Below are 19,608 nucleotides of genomic sequence, written 5' to 3'. Positions count from 1 at the left end.
CTCGGCGGGGCCGGCAGGGCGCCCGCTTGAGCTGCAGCAGCAGGTGGCGGCGGCGGCGGGAGCGCGCAGCCCGTGTCGGGGCGCCATGGCGGGCGCGCCCGCGCCGCGGGGAAACGCCGCGGACGCCCCGCGGAGCATCCCCGGAACGGAACCTCGGCAGAGGAATAACGGTTTAAAACGGCACGCTGAGAGGGGCARCGGGGGGGACCCGGCGAGAGAAGCGGTGCGCTTGTCTCCTTGGCTCCTGCTTGCTTCGAAAGCAGCACACCGAAGGCGGGGGGAGGCAGGGAGCCATCGAGAAAATCTGAACAGTCATCTGCTGCTTTTTCCACACTGCGACTGAAACCGAGRATATACGTACACACACACWCACACACACACATTAATCTTGATCCGCACATGCTCCGCTAACCCTGGTGTCTGCACTGGCTGTTACGCAGATCCTCTTGTCATCTCTCCAAGGGTAAAATCCCACAGCCTCCCTGTGTGCACCTCCCCGTCAGAGCTACTCCCCACAGAGCCACCCGTGYGAGAGCCATTTCTGCACCTGGAGCAGCAGCACCTCTGCCCCTGTGTCCTGGGCTTTTCACCTCAGCCTTGGGAAAGAGCTTTCGGGGGCCTCTCTGGCCTTCCAGCTCTTGTGTGGTGACGTTTGTCTACAGATGTAGMGCATCCAGGTGTCTCCCCACAGCCCGTCAGGAGAGGCTTCCTTGTCAGGAACCGGTTAGCAGGGGCCTCTGAGCAGAGATGGCATCAGACGAGAGTGTAGAGTGAGAAAACACGGCGTTACCGTATCCCGGAGGAAAGCTGATAGTCCGTTACACAATGCTTGAAGGAAGCGGCTCCCACGAGGCTCCTGCGGGAGGATTGAGTGGAGGATTTTTCAATGCACAAAACAAGTCAGGCCGAGATAAGCTKCCTGCCATAGCTACAACCTGCAGCACCTGGCCATGCTGCCATAGCACCTGTGCTCCCCACAACCCGCTGGGCCCAGCCTAGCACTGCCCTCGCTCACCGGGGCCTGGGGGAAGAGCCTTGGGTTGGTGTCATGCTTCCCTGAGGATCCTTTCACCCATCATTGAGCCTCCAAAGGGAGGCAGAGGCAGGTGTGATGCACAGCCATGCCCCACACAGCCCTGTTGCCTTCACAGCAAACAAGGTGTTCCAGCTATGCTTCCTGGAGCCATATATTCTGAGTAAACACAAAACTTAAGAAAGATTAGTTGTTCTATTTAATATTTCAACACAAGAGCTCAAAATGTGCTTATTTGATTGAATAATATTTACAAAACATGATGAATGTTATCTCTAGCTGCGTTGTTCCTGTTGCTACCGTATAACATAGAGTGGGACACAATCATGCCAGCCTGACGTTCATCTGGATGGTTTTGCCATTAAATTACTGCTTTCTGGATCTAAGAAATATCTCCTCTTTATGTAAAACAGTTCCCTCTTGTGGATATTCTGCGTACCGTGTCACAGACAAAGTATTTTAAATATTCATCAAACCTGTTCCTTGGCAATTAAAAAAAAAAAAAAAAACTCCATCATGCAGGACAATCTTGTTTTTAGTTCTTAAAGATGCAAACAGGAGAGAATGAACTATTCAGTTTAATCAAATATAATTTATCTATAACATTATCCGGTATCAATAACACTTCTTTTTAATTAAGTGTAATAAACCCAGCAAAGCCAAAGAACAGTTGCATAACTGTACCTGTATGAGCCAAGTATAAACCAAGATAGTTTTATATCTTGCTTGTATGGGAAAAGCCTTTACCAAAGATTAATTTGGCCTGATTCTTTAGAAAAATCATGAATTGAATAACAGTACCAGATACCTATTCTTAAACATTGATTACCTTATACAAAGAGTAGGGTTTTTTCTTTTTTTCCTCAAAAAAATTAAATGTGAAAAATTAGTGCAACTGTCCAGTTTTTCCAGARGACTTCTAGTCTAATTGAGTCTGTGGAAACGATGTAAAACCATTGCATGTTATTTTCTTGAGGGAAGTAAACCTACTCTAAAAGGCTCTGAAAGAATCCAATACACCATAAACTTGACTGCCACAACTTGTTTGTTTAATGGTTGTATTTAAAACCTCCCGGTGTGATTAAAGGTAAAGAATAAATGTTGAACAGCAGCTTAAAACAAGGCTTGTACGTAAATACTTTTCCAAGGTAAAATGTCAAAGTTCCAACAAATAGGTATGAATTTATTCCACCCAATGCCACCTGCATATGTGCTTTTACCTTATGTGCTTTTACTATAAATAACTACTATTTCGACCAATGGTGTCTCTCTTTCCATTTTTATTGTCAAGGTGGGACATGCTGTTGCATTTACAGCATGTCAGCAGCTATGGCAGAGAAAGACCTCATACACAGAAGTACAATAAATAGAAGTTACTTACTAGCTAATTGGCTACATCTACTGAGGTCAGGGAGGTCTTCAAATGACAGAGGCACAAAATCAACCAGACTTTACATATAATCACATCTTGTATAATTAAGTCTGAGCCAGGCTTTTAATGCAATTTTTTTTCTCCAGCACTTACCTTTCCTAGTTTTTCTCACTAGGAGAAAAGCAAAAATAGCACATGTCCAGTGACTAGAGGGCTACAGGAGAAAAAAAGAATTGTCATTAAATAAGTCTGAGAGGGTTGTGTTGTTGTTGTTTTATTTCTTAATGCCAAATATTTGCTCTCTGAGACTGGCAAAGATAACCTGTTGATGTAAAACCGACATAAGCCTGGATCATTTAGACAAATGATTTCAGTTTATATTAATTRAAAATCTTGTTTACCTTATTTTGCATATATCCAATCCCGGTTCAAAGACTGAAATACATATTTAGCATGATAATATATTAGTGTTTCTAATACCTTTTTATCAAAGCACTTTGCAAATGCGAATAAACTCAGCTTCCTCACATCTCTGTAACAGTATACATGAGCGCTATTCTTGGCAGTCAGATTACATAACAATTTCCTTGAATTAGTTAAAACTTCGGTATTGAAATCTCTTTTGGCACTTCACCCTGGCAGAATCCTCCTGCTGGCAGGACAAAGACGTATGTCAGCAGAATGCTTTAATGGATCACCCCATCGCTCGGGGTGCTCAGCTCCAGAATGCTGCCGCTCAATCCAGCTAAATATAAAACAATTGCCCTGTWCACATTAATCCATACAGTACGAAGAGCGAGAGAATACAAATTGGTAGTTGCAGACGTGGAACATTTTCCTTTAGGCATTTTTTTCTTCATGAAGGGGTTTCTGGATTTTTTTTGCTTTTGTTTTTTCTTCCACTGTAGGAAGACAGTATTCTTATAGGACAAAATACTTACATAAACAGTATTCTTGTCTCCACTTCTTCTTACCAAGTGGCCCAAGCTATGCAGCATTTGTTAGATGTGACATGTGCTGCCTATAGGACTGCTAGGCCTACTTACTGGAAAATCAGCATGGCCTAGGCATTAATGGAGTATTAAGAAGCCCCAGCATATGGAAAAGTTGAGCTCAGAAATGATGGCTTCAGAAGCAATATTCATTTGGCCATGTTGTACCTTCTGAACTCCGTAAGTGCATTTAATAAATATCAATCCATATATTTGAAAGCACTCCTGATTCCTCAGAACCAGAACCTTATTATTAGTGTTTGCACTAATGATTTTTCTTTCCAGTCAGAGATTCTGCCACAGGGGAGCAGAAAGCAGAAAGATTTTGGKAGGCTTTCTGTTTGAACGATCATTAAGTACATGGCTCTGCTTTGACTTTTCATAGCTTCTGCACTGTGAGGAAAGAAAGATGGAGGTGAGGAAAGCAGAAAACAGAGGAAGGACTGTGATTCACCAGTTTTTCACTCCTACGGCTAGGGAAAACAGGCTGGTTCTGGCAACCTAAGTAATGTGTGCCTCACAGAACGTTAAGAAATTCAAATGTGACTATCAAGTTGGCMTGAGGGAAATTTATTCTTGGCTTCAAAAAGAATAGTCTGTATAACCTGGTGTATGTGAGCAAGCAGTGCAGACTGAGCCTTAAGACTCCAGATATCCTGAGCTACAAGGAGGGAGGAGAGCTGTGCAGGTCCATTTTCTGTTGTGACAGAAGATGGAGAAGCAGCAACCACTGTTCAACACAAGATGCAAGCTAATTGTACAACAGCAGAGATAAATGCCAGAGTTTCTGGCRGTGGTATTTCCATTGTGACTAATTCTACAAGCTACAAATAAAGAATAATAGAACTACAACTGCAATGCTAACAAAGTTTTGGTTTTTTTTTTTTTTTAATGTAATTAACTACCAGGACTAAGTGTCTTTTGTATTGCCTTTAATATGTTCCGCTTCTTTTATTTGGTGTCTTGCATATTGGGAATAAGCGAGTCAGCAGCTTTCCCTCATTCTTTCTAAGAAATATTTAGCTTTGACTCTAGATCCTCCCAAGACATGACTAAAAGGGAGTAGGAGAGAAAGAAGATTCACCTGAACTTACAATTTGTTTACAGTTGCCTGTTTGTCTTGGGCAAATCTCTTTCAAGTCCAGCAACCAACGTTGCCACACGGTCTCACAGAGCAAGGCTGGTCTCAGCATYGGAGCCCCTGCAATGGAAACACGGCCACCATTCCTGAAATCAGCTGCCAAAGTTCACACACTACAGGGTCCTAAAGTCTCTAGCRTGGTGTTTTAAGGAAATACTTTGGAAAAGAAGGAACACTAGTAGGACTTCACTGCTGCTCTTCTTCCATTAGGCTGATGGTAATTTTCATCAGAAACATTTTGTTTCTTTTTATAAAAGTCAGTAACATTTTGACAAAACAAAAAATATCAAGAAATATATGTACTAAAAAGATCCACTATGGGAAAAAAAAATTCAAGCAGCTCTCAACAGTAGCTAATTTCTCTTCCACCAGGTGTAAATCTGCTTAACTCTATAAAGTCAGACATCAGGCACACCGAAAGCATACAGGGCAAACCATCTGTTTACATGTAGCCATTGCTTTTCTTTCTTTTTTCTTTCTTTTTTTTTTTCCTTTTCTTTTTTTCCCTAGATTGTCATGATACTTACCCTTTGCTCTCCTCAGCATATTTCACATTTGGGAATTTAGTATGCATTTTGAGAATAGCCTCAACATAATGTCAAGAAGAACACTATCTGCTTTTGCTWATTTATTTCTAATGTCTGTATGGAACAGAATAGCTGAAAGTGTATGCAACTAAAAATAAATGAGGACAGGACTACTTTCATTAGTGAACACGAGCCCATCCAGTAAGTTTGGAAATGCTGAATTCACAACATAATCAGCAGAGGCTGTTGCTCATCCCACTACCGAAACACATATYGACCCGAGTTCCTCCGAATGGAGGAGGAGGTACGGTGCAGTTAATGCTCCATCCTTCAAAACCCAGGGCATTCTTGCTTTGATCCAGCAAAGCGTTTAAACAGGTGTCTAATCTTGTGCCCAAGTCATCTCATAGAATTCTGTGACCAAGTCACATGTTTAAAATTAAGCATGTGTTTTAGGCCCAGGGTGACAAGGCTCAGCACCTTGTATGATTAAGTGACTAGTAAGCTGAAGAGGCGGTGTAGGAGTCATGTCCTTAATTGCTTGCTGACTTCATCAGTGCTTATATCTAACTGAAGCTCTATTTGCTAGTATGCAATATAAAGGTGACCTTTAATTACAAAATGAATATAGCTGCAGGACTCCCTTTCCTGTTTGGAACTATATGTTCTTCAATTAAAAAAAGAATTAGGAGGCAAATTATAAACAGTATTTTTACCATAATTTTGTACTTCCCGGAATGTGCAGTAAGATGAAATACCTAATTTAGGAGTTGGAATTTTTAAAAGATCAGTGACTACATTACATCATTTTTGTACTCCTGATAAGAGGTGCAATGCTGGAATACTATAACGAAGACATAGCCGTCTCTCTTACTGATAGCTCCCAATATGTCCTCTCTGGAGTCAAGTGTGCTACTGAGGATCACATACGTACCCATCATCACAGCTACGTGACAGAGCTCTGCTAATGCACCAGTCTTATACATGCAGTTTGAAGCCTGCAGCAGTCTATAAAATGAAACACCCTCAGGCTGAATTCAGTCTCAGTGAAGTCTAGTCCAAAAGAACCGGCTGCCTTAGAAAGGCAGTATTTCCCAACGGAGCTTATAGATTTTTCTACCCCCAAATTCAGTGGAGTGTTGGGACATTCAATCATAACTAATGAAGTGAAATTACAGTTGTGACCTTCAGTCACAGCATCTAGGCAGTATGATAAAGATGGCATGGTGCTTTATTGACTGAAGAGCCTCATATGCTGCACCTACTGACATACGTGGATTTAATTTTATCTGATCTGTAGGCAGATGCTCATTTCTGCACCCTGACGCATGATGCTTTTGTTTTTTAGATAGTTTTTTGGTTACAAATTTCACAGTACTTGATCATGATCACTTCTTTACGAATTGCGGCCATGGATAAACATTTGCTACACAACATTTCTTAGTACTGTGAACACTAATAAACTTTTCATCAAGATGTTTTTTCCTTAAAATTTCCACAATGGGGTGTTTCACAGTGTTTCATTTTGTATCAGAAAATGTAACCTAGTTTTTTTTTTAATTCTAGAAGCTGCTAAAACTCTGCAAGCACTTATGTCCGTTAACATTAAGATGGGTGAAATGCAAAGGTACATGGGGAGCTTGTCCTTCACATATAAAAATACAACATTTGAGCTATTGTACCATTTTATGCTACAGAATCATCACTAATTTGTAGTCCTAGCACAGTCTTAGAGCAGCCCTAGTGGTCAGATATTCATTCCCAAGGAACAAGGAAATTGAAATGAGAATTTCAGGCATGTTTATACACACCCCTACAGATTATAGACAAAACAGGCTTATCAATAACTTCTGCAGGACTACACTCACTTCTCTTATCTAAAAAAAAAAACTTATAAAACACTTTTTCATTTGTTTGTGGAATGATTCAGCTATTCAGTGACAGGTAATCATGAGCAAATTATTTACCGACTGCATCAAAGCAATAGGTCAATGAAAGTCTGTCAAGGGCAGGTTAGCATTAAGACAAATAAATACTGTTTTAGTAGACAATATTTAGACAATACACTTTTGTTCATTGTACATCAGTTTAGTACCCTTTCAGTGAAAGGCACTGCCAGTTAATTGGTGATAGGTTTAACCAGCTTCCGTCATTATCAAGAAGTGGAAGACATGAACTAGATTATGTTAAACAGCACTAAAATTTATAGTAAAAAACAAGTCAATGATGCAAGACTTTCGCTCCCTCGCTAAGCCCAAGCAGGCAGCACGGCTCAGCAGCTTGACTTCCCATTGGAGGCAATTGCAAAGCAACATCTCTCATAGATTGTTTCATGTCTGTTGTTTTAACTGGTCTCTGAACAACACAAAGACAGACCCCTCTCTTAGAAAAGGTAATCTGAACACTRTTGCTTTGCATTTACACTTTCTCTGAGAGCTAACACCAGACAGAGAGTTTTCCTGCTGCTTGCTACCATCCCTTTGCAGAGCATCAAAGCATGGCAGCAGCTATAACTGCTTTCTTCAAAGCACTGAAATCACTCAGATTTCAGACCCAGGAGTGTAAACTTGGCTAAATCACCACAGTGACTGACATGGCAATAGCATAAATTCATTTCATGAATTGTATTAATATGATATATGAATCTATATTATGGAACTCAGCAATTGGAGTTGTATGTGTTTAAAACGTAATTGAAATGAACATTTGGGAACTGGATCCCCCCAAAAATTTGGAACTCATATGATTTAATTTTTTTTCCACTATCAGTTCTTTCAGCTTTTAAGCATTATCTTCATTACCTTCAAGTACCCTTGCTGARGTATTTTGTTCTGATGCAGTTTCCTGGCAGTACAGCACTATAGCACCTTTAAACACTMTTCTGAAATACACAAACATCTTTAAGTATGTAGGAAGAACAGAAGCCTTATTATCCAGTGTGGGAGGGAATTTGGATCTGTATGTTCTTACAGTAAGAATATGTTATAGTATTCAAAGTAAATCTTTTTCAGTATGTCAGGCCTTCTTAGACATACAGTAAGACAAAGGTAAAGTAAGGCAAATAGCAACCACTGTGTCTTCCAAAAGGACTTGACAGCTGGTTATGCAAAATGTGAAATGAGCAAAAGCTTAGACAGGGACCCTCATCTTTGCACAGTCAACACCAAGGAAAGGAAGCCACATTTCATTCTCTGAGGGCTCTTCTAAAACTCTGCACTGATAGAAAATGAGTCTGGATTGTGAACCCTGAGATGGCTACAAAGATGTACATATTCAGAAGTCATTAATGCTTCTACCATACACTGGTGCTATTGCACCTGTGCTGACCCTGCTAGATAAGTAAATCAAAGAGAATCTGTAGTTATCTCACATTGGTTACTAAATAGCCAGAACTCATATTTGAACTCCCCAGGCTGTACTATTTTTTAACCTGGACCAGAATAAACAGTCTAGAGAAGTGAATTGCCTTTTTTTTTCTGCTAGACACCTCAGCACTGACTCAATAAATCTAGGCAGGTTAATGATGTTCCTTCATATCTACCAAACATGGCACTCCAGAGATAGACACAGCTCTTCTTATAGTGGCAAGGCTAAGTCCTCCTTACCCAGCCTCCTGATCATATTCTTGCCTGGAGTAGCAGTGTATTGTAGTATTAGAGGATATTTTATGGTCAAAAAGTTAAAGAGCTCAAACTTTTAAACATTATTGATCCAGTCAGGGCAAGAACTGATTTACAATGATTCAGTGATTCAGCAGATAGTTTGCAAGTAATGCAGAAACTCTCCTTGTTACTGGGTCATTCACTTGGGTTATTGGCAGCAAATGCTAAAAGCAAAACTATAGGTCCAACCTTTTTTATGTGTTTACATTTAACTAAAAAAAAAAAAAATCCTCTCTAACAAATTCAGGATTAGCTATTTTGAAGCAGGAACTATCATCTCTTCAGTCTTTTCCAGGAAGCTATGACAAGCCAAAGGTCATCCCATTTGTTTGGACTAATATCAGATTTAAGGAAATGCTAAGAACTCAGCTGTTTCTTATTTAGACAGTGAGAACAGATTTGCTTTACTTCCTTCAGTTTCCTCCAACTTGTTCAAAACTTCCATGTTTATCTAATTCTCACCTCAGATCTATGCTTCTACAGTAGAGAAACATCTTTTCTTATCATCCTACTCTTACCTATAATAATAATAATAATAATAATAATAATAATAATAATAATAATAATAATCCCAGTTTCATAGTTTGTTAAACCCTCCTACATGAAGAATGAGATCCTTATGAACTCAAGCTGCTGAGAATAAAATTCATCTGCTAGGAAGGACAAATGGTTTGTTGGGAGTCAGTGCATTTCAGTGCTTCTATAAAGAAACAGAAGATACTCCTAGGCTTGTCCATACCAAGCCTCAGTAGACCAGGCAACATCCAAATTGAGGTAAAACAACGCAGAAGAGATGAAAGAATATTCAAGTTGAATATTAATTTTTCCCTAACATGAAAAAAATGGTTATGAAGGAAAAGAGTGGTACAGCAGATTTAGTTACATCCAGATTTTTTTCTTGTTAATAGTTTGCATACAAAATGGCCTCATATTAAATGTAAATGTGTTGCATATAGGTCAACGCACCCAAGCATCTTGCTGCACTGTCCTTGCAGTGCTCAGGGCCTCCTATATAATACTTGAGTGCTCTTTAAAACCGGAGAGAGGCATCTGAATCTCTCCTAAAGCAGGCAATGAAACTATTACTAGAAAGTAGTACAGATGGCTGACTAATTGAACCACGGAAAACATTATCACACCATTTCTCAATTTAGAGCTCATTATTCATTTGAGCTCCATCTCATTCCATTACTGTTATAGTTCCATACAGAATTAAAGTGTACACACCTGCATACGGTTATTTTATGATCATTTCTGAAYTTACACCTCATTTCCAGCCAGCCCTCCTGTACCACTCAAAACCTGCTTTTACTTTTATTTGTTTATTTTCCAAGGGTCTCAGACTGTAGCTTTCTGCTTGGAGCAGGAGCCCTAAAGCCAGGACTTGCACGTGACCTTGTCTCTGTCAMCTTGGCACGTCACATGCCCTCCGTGGGTTTCGTATTTACCTCCGAGTAAAGGGTGTTATGGGGGGTCAGTATTTCCAAAGGGCTTTTAGAACTTCAGATGAAAGGCACTATGGAAGCTCAAAGCCCTAATTATTAATAGCACATACGTACCTTTCCTGTTTACATCTCAGGCATCCAGCACAGAGATTTTTATTTATACAAAGCTGAGTGTCTTCTCCAATCAAGCAGATGAAGGCAGCTACTTATTTAAAGTTCTTTTGCACTAGATTAGCTGAATGCCTGAGAGAATACTACTAGGTCACCTTCTTAAAATGGCCTGAATACCAGCAGAAGATTAAGAAATAGTGGGAATGGCTATATTCTGTTACACTGAAAGTGCTACAAGCAAAGTGCACATCAGCAAAGTGACATTCAGTGGCAGATTGAATTGCATTATGATAAACTAAAAATGGCAGAGAGACTCAGRCCTCTGGAATAATAACTCTCCAAGATTTTCCATTTTGATAATGAGTTGATTGACAGGGGGCTACAATAAGAAAAGAGCTCTGACTTTTAGATACGAAAAAAGCTGACCTGTAATCTTTACGTAGTTTCAACGTGACTGCAATGGAGTCGCCGTTTGCAGCTGTAGTGTTTTTCTATGAATCCCAGATCATTTTTGAAAAAAAAAGTCTAATCCTTGACTTTCCCAGTACAGCAGTTGTAACCAAATACTCATAACATCAAATCGTACATGATGCGGGATCACAAGCTACCTTTCATCTGGTTAGGATCCTTACAGCRTCAGCCTATAATTAACTCTTGGTAGGACTTGCTTTAAAAAAGTGTGTGTTAAAACAYAGCTGGAAGTTCCAAGGTTCTAAAGACCTTAATACTTTCCATTTATTTAGCTTGTCTTTCATCTTAAAGTTTCTTAATGCAGAACTTGACTGTGTAGGTTACTTTAATAGCCCTTATGTAAATATGCATCAGAGAGCAAAGTCTTGTGTACTGTGTTATTAAAGGTGAAACAAGGAGAAGAATAGAGAAGCCTGCAAGTATACATAGCCACTGGTGGCAGACCACAGAAAAGTATAAATTAGGAAACAACATGGGACTGCACAGGCCAAAGATAAATTAGAGATAAAATTTTTACTGACTTTTCAACCAACATGTTTGTAGGACTATTTACTTTTCTACATTTTTGGGTAGTTTCCCATGTGAACCAAAACATTTACAAAGCACAATCTCAAGGGTTTCTTCAATCAAGGTTAAGTACCAGTTTCTTGATAGTGACACATTTTATGTGAGTAATAGGTCTAATTGATATAACCCAAGTGATATTAGTGGAATTTTAAGCAGGAGAAAATGCACCCCTTACAATACATTTCTAATTTCTAATTTGTCCATGTACATATTTCAGAAGGACTTTAATAAAAGTCATGAGAGCAATTAAAGCTTCACTTGTTCTCAGTATATGAGCATAGGGATGTTATAGGCCTATGAAGAAGAGTCACTGTGCAAAATAAAACTTGCCTCATTGAGCCAAGGAGGTATTAAATTTACCAGTGGACCTCCAAAGGACCTGATGCTACAGTGAGCAGTAATGGCATAGYTATGAATGGCATGATCTTTTAAATAATTTTATAACATTATATGTTTATGACAAGTATCTACAAAATGCGACTCAATGTCAAGTATCAAACATGGTCTYATGACTTTCTAAAATAGACTCTTCACATACAAGTTTGTTGTGAGGTTTCACAGTGCTGCTAGATTGGCAAATTAAGTAATATTTCATTATACTTTATATTACTTACATTCACATTATGAAAGGCCTTTATTTTCTTTAGAGCCATATTCCACAATTCTCTAATATGCCGGATTTCAATTGTAAACAGTGTTCTGTCTATGGAATAAATGGAAATAATATATTTTGGTTAAATAAGAGGGAAACTAAGTGAGTATATACATGTAATAACTGCAATATAATATATTTAAACCAATTTAAACCACATAGTAAAATAGCAAGGAAAGAAGCAGAATAGAAAAACATAGTTTTCTCTGTTTTATGTTTTATTTTTACTTTTATGGCCATTTTGCATGCTTAGCTTTCTTACTTTTTTTTTTTTAAGCCTCAGTATATTGTAATTTTACTGTACTCAGTTTCCAGCATTATCTTTCTCCATGAATGACACCTTTTTTTAATTTGACTTTTGTAAAAGAAAGGTGAAAGGTGCATATAAACTTACTGAGGTCCAATATCAACACAGGAACAGAAAAACTGTTTTCCAGGCTCAGTAACTTCCCATTGAGAAGTCAGGGACTGCTGAAAAACCAGATCACAGTGGTCTACAGCAATCCTGCCACCGAATAGGCTTCTCCAGCAGAGAAAATACATGGACAATGGTACAAATTGCATCAGCAGCAACAGCTAGGTGAAATAAGATTTAACTGCTTATTGGAAGCAGATGGTGGGCCATTAGAACCAGTCTAAAGCTGCCCTGGAGGAGCTGAAGCAAACTTGAGAGCTACTGTAGCAGGCGGGAGCTGAAAGCGTTAGTGTTCAGCCTGTGCGGGATGAACATGTTGAGGTGTTCATTCCACACGGCTCTCTACCTCTGCTATATATTTTAAGGGCCATGAGCAGAGGAGAAAGAGGCAGATTATAGAAGCAGATGGAGAGTCAGTGAGGCATAAAAATACAGGTGCTAGGTGAACAGATGGAATGAGAGAAAAAGCAAAGGAAGAGCTAAGTCGGAGCGTCAGTGGACTCTGCCTGTCTCTGGATGCACAAAATTCTGCAGGTGTTGAGCGATTCAGCCTTGGAGGGSATTCGGAAATGAATTACATCTCTTGTCTATTTAGACAGCTCACTTCTTCCCACTATGGATGCTAATTTTCTACCCTCCCTTATGCACRCTAAAACAACTTGACTTGTCCTTGTATACACCTTATTGCTGGAGCTTTCAACTGAGTTAGCTAGTGACAGGTTTTAACTAAATCACATTCAATAACCAGGAGCCCTTACCTCCTTAACGGCATGGCATGGCATTGCCTTWTCTTCCAACTACAGACCAGGTTAAATTAAAGACAAGTGTTATCAAATAAAATGGCCAAGCTGCAACATTCTTGCTATCACTCCATCTTCAAAGGGGACCTCTCCCCTCCTGTCCCCAGCCAGGCTGGTTCTGTAACTGTCCCAAACCATACTATAAACTTGAACTGTATTCAGCAAGCTCCCAAGCCAAACATCACCTTTGAATGACACAGCAGAGAGCAATCTCACTATCTGATGTTAATTAAATCAATTTCCCTTTATAATAAAAGGACAAAGGGTGGCTTTTATATATCCCCAAAAGACTTCTCTTACCACTTGAAAAATGGTGGAATAACTCTTAAATTCAAAATAGAAGTAGTTTTTCTCTCCTCCTTTGCTGATCCAGCACAACAAAACGTCCTATTGAAGGACAATGTTCTGTAGCAGAGTTGGCTCCGTGAAGCCTGCAAAGTTTGGCTCAAGAGGAGTCATCATTGGTCACAGTCTGGGGTCATGAATCAGCTTGTCTGGGAAGCTTATGATCAACAAATGCAAGAATTATACCCATCATGTCCATGCCTAGTTTAGGAGAGAGCCTGTCAGCAGCACCTGAACTCCAGGTTGAGGCCTTCAACATCTGAGAGCCAGTCCTGGRATTAACAGTTCAGCTGTGATTAAAATGCACACTTGCCTGCCATCCTGAGAGGTCGCTTTTGAAATATCCCATTTGGAGAAATTTACATTTGAAAGMGAGGCAGGCATCTTCTACCATTTGTCATTATGCTTTCTTCCATTAACTTTGGAAAATTAGGACTTAGTACTTCAGGCATTACTTGCTGAATATCATTGATCACAGAGCTCTCAAATTCTCTCTTCTTGAAGAGAGTATCAGGTTCTTTCCTACAGCAGCATGTCTATTTGAAAAATAGCATTGCTAGAAAAGATTATTTATCTTTTTCTCATTAAATCATACAAGTTAGGAGGCAAAATATCTATTAGGTCATCTATTCTATACTCTTTCAAGAGCAAGACTGCACACATTTTGCAACAAAAGCTTGAAGCACATTTGTGCTTTGGTTTTGGGGGGCCATCCTTTGTTTCAGGTTCTGTTTTGAAAGTCTACTGCCTGAGCTCCAGCAACTTTGGTGCCTGGGCTTAAGGCTGCTCTCAGGACCAGGATCCGCTCATGACCTGTGCCTTCAAACTCCACATCTTCTCCACAGCAACACTTCTCTGCAAACCACCCTAAGCACCAAAACATTGAACAAGGTCAAAGCTTATGTATTTATTCAGTCTTTTCCGGTGGGTGACCAGAATGAACAGGGACGCACACAAATGCAACAGAAAACACTGAGATCCCAAAGTTTCCTCACAGTCCCCCACCATGTTCATTTTCCACACAGTGTCCAGGTCACTCTATAGCCCTTGGCTTGGCCTTGAATTCTTTAGATATCTCAGGGCCCACCACTGATGCACATCGGTGTTTCGTCATAAAATCAGAGTGATACCACAAAGGTCTGCCAGCTGGCAGAGGAACAAAGTTGAAAGCTTATTAGATTTTGAATGGAGGAAGCAATAGACTATCATTTTAGTAGATTTATGCAAGTCATGTAGACCTACTACAATAAGATGTCTCATAAATGCTCAGCTTTGGGAGCACTGCGGGGTAACTCATACATTAAGCAGATTAAAAACAAATAGGAAGTGGCAAAAGACGATAGCAGCCATTAAAGGAAGGATCACAAGATCTGCTGGATAGAGTAAATGCTCTTAATGTGGAATCACTCTTGCACAAAATTGAACGTTTGAGCCTGCTGCAGTGATATTCAGAGCAGTAGGGAGAAGAAAGCTGTTACTCAGTTACCTGAAAACCAGTGAATAATTCAATGCAAGCAACTCCCAGGACCACAGAGAACTCCCATACTGAAAAAGTCTTTCTAAAAAAAGTCTAGAAAACTTTCATATACTGAAAACCTTAAAAAAAAAGTCACAACAATCTATACTTATTATTTTTACAGTTGCAAGAAAAGAAAAATGTTTTGTTTGGCTAAGGTATTTAAAGAAAATTATTTGACCAAGTCAGTACATGGAAGAGCTGAAATCTTAGAGAAAAAATGRTTTTCAGCATAAACTCAGTTATCAAGAAAAGTCCTGTAAATAAGAGATTTGATCATCTAAGTATTTTTTTTAATTGCTTTTAAATTGTGTCAGTGGATGTTTGCTCCTACACAATCTAAAAAATGAGAGTAGACTCACAGAAACAAAAAAGAGTTGACAGAATGTTTTTGCACTCATACACATGAGAAAATGTATCGAGTCTACAGTCACTAGCATGACAGATGCACCCAAGGTCTTGCTGACATTGGCAGCCTTACAGGGGCAATCTGTATATAAGGACATCATGTTCTTGAGCAGTTCCTCCTAATGTGGTAGGCTCACAGATTAGTTCCTTTAATCTCTCTGGCATGAATTCTTGTCTAAGTCAGTCTTTTTTGTTTATGAACTAAACATTGCAGAATCTGTGGATAATATAATTTGCTAGCAGGTTGATGACAGACCCTGAAAATAGATCCCTGGAATCCTCCTATTCATATACTGTAAAACACTCTTCTTTTTTTTTTTTTTTTAATCGGAGACATAGTAGCTTCTTAAATTTATAATACATACACATAAACAAAGACAAATTAAACATCCTTCAACTGGTTGAATGTATCTTTATGTCATCACAAACAATGGAGTCTTCTATTAAAAGATGTGTGGCAAATAGTCTCTGTTATGACATCAAAACAATATTAAGAACTTTAAGTACCACTGAGTAACCCCAAGCGAAGAGTCAGGCAATCAGAAAAAAAATGGCTTTCAAATATCTCCTATCCTGTAAGGTGGAGTGTTATGATGGAGCTGTATCCCATGAAGTGGTGGAATGGAGTAGGCTCATGAGAGCCCTTGAGTACAAACTCAAGGTAAGTTGGGGCAATTTCTTCCCCTAGAAAAAAATAAAATACTTTCTGGGTCATGATTAACCCATCCTTCCTCTCTAGAGTTCTTATACAAGATCCTTATCTCTTATTTAAAGGAATGGGACAATTAYCCAAGGAAATGTCAGCTGTTTCTTTTCTCTGTTCTCTCATCTCRTCTCTTCCTCTTTAAAGTTCCTATTAACCTTAGCAGTTCTTTATGCTAATCTATATATAGCTGAAATCTTTCCAAACGGAATACTGCATTCTTTTCTAACTATAGTTTTAAGAACAAATGCTACACTTCTCTAGCCAAGTGAACTCATGAAGTGTGAATTATTGACCTGGAAGGTGCTGTTTCATCCTTGGTTACTGCAATAAGACAATTTTTCCGAAAAGCTGCATTTAATGCTTGAGTGACAGCCTCTAAGTATGTGTATTCGTGATGTGCAATGATAGGAAGAAATCTGCAGCTATATCATTGCAGCTACATCTTCACAGAAAAGAACAAGTAAATATTGAACACGGACTCTAACAGCATATCTAGGCATACTATCTATATTTATTATTATGGGACTAAGACGCATTAATTTTGTGAGATGTTTCATTGAAGACAATCCATCCTTATTCTTCCTTCCATTTTTAATAAGTTTGATACTTTTACATTAGTAAATCGCCAAGAATTCCTGTCTGAATTTTAGTTAATTTTCATCATTTAGTTAATTATGACTGTAGGGAGTTGTCATTTGGTTAACAAGAGCAACCACATTTCTGAATGAATGGGAGCAACCATGAAGGATCCATGTGAATATTACAACTTAAACTCTGCTATTCATACGGTTACGGTTACTGGCCTTGGAAGAGAGGCATTTGTGCAGGGGACCCATGAACAAGATCAACGTCTTTCCATCTAAGTGACATTAACGGGCTTCACCAAAATGAGCAAAATGCCAGGGTTATAAGAGGCAGCGCATAGGTTTTGTGCTTATTGTGTGCTTCAGGTTCACTAGCTCTAATTAAGCTTTCAGGCCCATGAGCCTGAGCAGATCTGCCAAAATCCTCCTTGCAAGCCCTGCTCAGGTGAGGGGCCAAGAAATCCAGGGGCCTCTTGTCCCACTGGCACCTCTTGCAGGCCAGCCTGGCTTCAGCACRTGAAGATGAAGGGACACTATGGAGAGTACAGGGAATTGGAACTACGTGGGGAGGCAGCTCCAGTCCCTGTACCTGGCATTCCCTCCAATTACCTCCCGCTACAAGATGTAGCTAAAGTAAAGGTGCAGAATTCACCTTCAAATTATTCTTGATTGGATAATGAAAGGGCTTACATCACCCCTCAAGCCCTCAAAGCAAAGCTTAAGGGTGACTTGCCTGTGTCTCACCCAGCCTGTTCTTCTGCAAATATGTGTGAAATTCATGTAGCCTGATCACAGAAAAAATATTCTAGTCTCCTTTTCTAAARGTATGAAAACTAACTTGTGCAGAACAAACTTTTTGTAGGGACAGCTGCACTAGCAGTCGGCGGGGTGGCAGAAGAAGGATCCTTGAATTTTGCAAGCAGTTGTAAGCTCTCCCTAGACTTCAAACTGCTTTAGGGTGACTGCATTTTTGATATTTTTAAACTTGCAGCTTTATTTCACCTTTGTAAGATGGTGCTTTTTGTTCCCAGCTACACTGGAGCCTTGTTCTTGAAGTCCACATTSAATATTTCAGGTAAAATCAGTAACAGAGGTATCTGTGAAGATGAAAAGTAATCGCCCAAAGTGGACACAAAGAGAAGTTGCTATAACAGTTGCTTCTGAATGAAGTAAAAAGAAAAATCTGCTTATCAAAGGAAGGTAGGAAAAGGAGTTGGAGCCATTTGGAATCTACACTCCCTACACAAAGATCTGAAAACAGAAGTTTAGATTTTTAGTTTAGAACTTTTCAATAGAGTTGTAAGTTTTCAACAGAGCTTTAGATGCCTAAATTCTTTCATGAATCCAAGCCTGACTGTGACCTCCAATACCTCTAAAAAAAGGAGAAGAAATATTATCTCTCACTCCCAAATGGAAGAAAAAAAATCGAGACTACTACTAGGTAGCCTACACAAAAGCAGAAGAATAAAATCGAGACCAAACCTTTAGGAACTGGCAAGTTTACCCCGTTCACACACACACCAGCTCGACACCAGCTCCCGGGCCAGGCACAGCCTGAGCCCGCAGGGCTCCGGTGGCATCCCTGAGCATCACCCTGGGCATGGGAGCTGCTAATTGCTGCAGCTCCAGACTTCCCTTGGAGGAGAATTCCCACAACACAGCTTTGCYCACAGAGCCTGTTCCTCGCCGCTTGGGAGACAGCTGTCGCGGCAGACAACATTTGAAAACAAATTGAGACAAGCAGAACCTCAATATGAGGGACGGCTCTGCCAGAAATGCTAAACTCCACAAATAAAGAGCAGCCCAGTTGACTGGTCCATTTTGAGTTTCTTGACTTCTGTCTTTACTGATTTCTGCRTTTTCCTCTTGGGTTAAAGAGAGTTCAGCACATTTCTGTTACAAAAAAACATCCAGCTGAAGAACTGGGCCCTCCAAAAATATTCCCTACAGGCAAGTTATTCCATCTTCTCCAACTATACAGTCTTAATTTTTTTTTTAAGAGTAAGGATGAAGATATCTATATATCTTTGCTTATTTGGCTGGGGAAAAATATTTGAAAATGACAACATGTTTTTGTAAGGAAATGACTGATTTTTCTTGAAAATGAAACATCACATATTTAAGAGAGAATATATGTGGTAACATGAAACCCATTTAAAACTTTTCAGCTATGACACGGCATATTTTTGATTAAAAGTTAACATTTGTCATCAATGCTTTGTGGCAACTTACCCTTAAACTGCAACATAGTTCAGAAATTCGTATTCAGACTCTATTATGAATATATATTTTGAATATGTTGTGAAAGAAAAAATAATACTTACCTGCTGAAAGTTGCTCTATCAACACTATTTTCACCACCTTTTGAACAAACTAAAAATGACAAGCAGAATATTCACCACTCTACAAAATATAACAGAATGTTTTTGGTTTTTTTTTTAGTAAGAATGCATAATACTACTATACTTTATATAGATCAATTGATTTTGACAGCAAATGTGCCAATGTTCCTTCCTAAGATTCACTCAACTAGAAAGATATGCACCRGTAAGACAGGACTTTTGTATATAGCCAATAATGTATTAATTATTCCTTCAGTTGAGAAGACGGTTACAGGGCCCTTCAAGGTCTCCTCAGCTATTTGAGGTCAAGAAGAATGAAAGCACAAATAGATACATATGTTCAGAAATTTCTGGAAAAGTTTCAACCTAGAAAGTTTTAGATTCTGTCAAAAGGAACAGGGTCCTGTTTATAAACCCTAGTGAACTTTGACTATAAAACACACCAATATAATTAGGAAATATTTCTTTTTTATACACTCAGGAATTATTTTCTTTCCTCTTTTGCTTTAGAGAGAAAGA

Source organism: Nothoprocta perdicaria, unplaced genomic scaffold, assembly GCF_003342845.1.
Source record: "Nothoprocta perdicaria isolate Ctin4 unplaced genomic scaffold, notPer1 scaffold_180, whole genome shotgun sequence".
Lineage (NCBI taxonomy): Eukaryota > Metazoa > Chordata > Aves > Tinamiformes > Tinamidae > Nothoprocta > Nothoprocta perdicaria.
The sequence above is the reverse complement of the archived record's forward strand: the minus strand, read 5'-3'. Positions refer to the sequence as shown.